The sequence below is a fragment of the Trichechus manatus genome, unplaced genomic scaffold, assembly GCF_000243295.1.
Source record: "Trichechus manatus latirostris isolate Lorelei unplaced genomic scaffold, TriManLat1.0 scaffold00123, whole genome shotgun sequence".
In the NCBI taxonomy this organism is placed as follows: Eukaryota; Metazoa; Chordata; class Mammalia; order Sirenia; family Trichechidae; genus Trichechus; species Trichechus manatus.
In genome coordinates, this window is record NW_004444059.1 from 1,085,840 (window position 1) to 1,089,435 (window position 3,596).

Genomic DNA, 3,596 nt, shown 5'->3' on the forward strand with positions numbered 1-3,596 from the left:
CGTTAGTCTTATTTGGTTTTACGGGGCTGTCCACTCCCAGTCTGAACAGTGAACCTTGGAGATAACTTCACCACTGAGCTAAAAGGGTGTCTGGGGGCCATACTCTCGGGGTTTCTCCAGTCTCCTTTAGGCCAGTAAATCTGGTCTTTTTTTTTTTTTTTGTGAGTTAGAATTATTCTCTACATCCTTCTCCAGCTCTGTCCAGAACCCTCTGTTGTGATCCTGGTCAGAGCAGTCAATGGTGGTAGCCGGGCACCATCTAGCTGTACTGGACTCAGTCCGGGGGAGGCCTTGGTAGCTGTGCACAATTAGTCCTTTGGACTAATCTTTTCTTGTATCCTGTTCTCTTCCTTCTCCCTTGCTCCTGAAGGGATGAGACCAGTGGAGTATCTTAGATGGCCGCTCACAGGCTTTTAAGACCCCAGACACTACTCACCAAGGTAGAATGTAGAGCATTGTCTTTATAAGCTGTGTCATGCCAAATGAGCTAGATGTTTCATGGTCCCCACAACAAGGGCTGATTTTTTTTAAGTAGATCACCAGGGCTTTCTTCTGAGGTACCTCTGGGTGGACTCACACCTCCAACCTTTCAGTTAGTAGCCAAGTGTGTTAACTGTTTGTACCACTTAGGGACTCCAAATCTGTCTTACCCCATGCCAAATACGATCACATGACATGAAATCTCAGACAGCCAGGAGTTTGGATTCCACCTCTGGGGCTAATTATGTAAAGTCCCTGGCCTTCAGTTTCTTCATCTTTAAAAACGGGATAATAAGAGCACCTACCTCACAGGGTGGATGTGAAGGTTAAGTGAGATAATTCATCTAAAGTGCGTGGCATTGAGTTTGCAGCATAGTCAGTGACAATAAATGCTGTGTTTTATTATTACTGGGGGAGTATAATAAGAATATGGGTGATTGCAACAAAATATAATAAGTGGGGTGAGAGGGGAAGTGGAGGGTAAGCTGTCCCAAGTAGAGTGACATGGAAGGTGAAACTCATTTCAGACAGATTTTATTAAGCAGTCATATCTATCCAGTGTGCCCATGACCCAAGCCAACAAACCAATCTGAAGACGGGACATTGGTGACAAGGGCCCTCATTGGCATCACAGTACCAGAAAGATCATGCCCGAGTTTTCCTTGCCCCCTAGTAGCTTGTGTCCCCTCACCTACAGCCTGAGAATCGGGCTCTCCATCACAGTGGAGGCAGCGGCCTTGTAGCAGTTAGCACACTGTGGTTAGGGATGCCGATGAGTAACTTTAATAATCTCATGTGGTAGAGATCATGCTCTCTCATTTAGAGTCCGGGTCACGTATGGGAAGAAACGTACGAGCCCTTTATCTGCTGTCAGTTCAGATTTCATTCTTCGTTCTGTGTGCTCTATCTAAATTAAATCTCCTCTCTGCTCAGGAGACTTCTGGCTTTTAGCTCCTATTTTTGGAATTGTAGTCAAGACTTGGATTGCCAGAAAAGAAGGCCCCGAGGCTCCTGCCGTGGTCTGGGCTCCCCCAGGCTCTGCCTGCCTTGCATACTTATTTAGACCTCCGTGACTCTGAGGATTAGTGATTTTCCTTTTTCCTGCCACTGGGAAGGTGTTCAGCTAAGAACACCTCACCACCAGTGGCGCCTTGAAGCCAAACCTTCACCCACCAGTAACACTGGGACCTCCTCACAAGCTTTGAAGCCAGAATCCCAAGGACAGAGTTGAGTCTCTGTCTTTCATATTTGTCTAGTTCTCTTTTGGATGAATAGATAGACTCTCAACAAATAATGACATGTAGCAGGAAGCAAGGCGGTGCAAATGGTTAACGCGCTTGCTGCTAACTGAAAGGTGGGAGGTCCGAGTCCATTCAGAGGTATCTTAGAAGAAAGATCTGGTGATCTACTTTTGAAAAACCAGCCGTTGATAACCCTGTGGAGCATAGTTCTACTCTGACACACAAAGAGTCACCATGAGTTGGAATTGACTCCGTGGCAACTGGTCTTTAATAGCAAGCTAGAGGTCTGTATTGGGGAAGAAAAGACTAAAAGTTCAGATTTATGGACTTGATTGAGAATGTTGTGAAAGGCTAGCTGCCAGCAGTCCTAGACTCTGTTGCTATTTTCAGTAAAAATGTTGATAGAGCTGGAAGGGGAACCGATGGTGCTCCTGGGGGCCAAGTAGGTCTTGTAGAGCTGAAGGGGCTGTCCAGGTGGAAAAGTGGTGGAGTCAAGGGAGATGTGACTTGCTTTTTCCTTAGAGCGCTCATCCTAAAATGGCCATGACCACCATTGAACCTGGCTTTCAGAGTAGGTAGATTAAACTTTGAAAGCTCAGGCCCACAAGTGAATACAAACCTCTTACTTTAATTCCCCTCAGCAGAGCATGGACAAGCTGGCATTTTCAAGAGGGCTTTACCAAATTCTAAGCACAAACACAGACTACAAATGAAGGTATTAGAGGTGTACAAAAGTTGGCTTACACAGTCTGGGTTCCTTATCCCACCCTGGATTGCTTCTTCCTAGGATTCCCAGGCCCCTGCCATTCTACTGGGTCCTCCTGGGTTCCTCAGATGGCCTCCATGTAGCGGTCACCTTCTTTCTTCCTGATGCCAGAGCTGGTTTCCCAGATGACAGGCCTGATTTCCTGGACACTTTCACTTCCTCAAGGTCAAGGCCAAGTAAGAATGCCAATTCTGCCTCTTACCTAGGGACTTTCCACTCAGTTCTAGATTCTAGTCTGAAGATGGGCCTCTTCCCAAGCACCAAGAAGGTGGTGTGTTTCAGATAAGACTCTTTCTCTACTTAGAATGCTATTTTGTTCTTAACATGTCCAAGGATGAAACAATAGATAAGAACACCCATTTAAGAACTACCCACTTGCAGTCTGTGGAGGAATTTACCGGTAGATGTGCTCCAATGGGGCAAATTTAGAGTGAAGGCCTAGAAAGATAGTTTGGAATCCTTTCCATCTTCTTCAATGCCTTTTGAAGAGGATCTCTTTTCTGGTGCCATTCATCACATTCATACATTTAATGCAGTGATTGTCACTAATTATGCGTGCATGCTTTTATAAGCTTCTTCTCAGCAAGTGGGTTTCCCTCTCATTGAGATAGAAGGAATCTTGCATCTCAAGGGGGTGATGTGGGCATTTCCTCAACTGTAAAATGAAGGGATGTACTGGACTGGATGGTTTTCACCTTATCACTATTAAAGGTGCCTTTTACCCAGATGGCTTCACTGGAAAATTCTACCAAATATTTAGAGAAGAGCTTATACCAGTACTACTCAAACTATTTCAGAATGTAGAAAAGGAAGGGATACTTCTGAATTCATTTTATAAAGCCAGCATAACCCTGATACCAAAAGCAGGCAAAGATGCCACAAAAGAAGAAAATTACAGACCAATATCTCTCATTAATATAGATGCAAAAATTCTCAACAAAATTCTAGCCAATAGAATTCAGCACCATATCAAAAAAATAATAAACCACGACCAAGTAGGATTCATACCAGGTATGCAAGGATGGTTCAACATTAGCAAATCAATCAACATAATCCACCACATAAATAAAAGGAAAGAAACGAATCACATGATCATCTCAATTGATGCA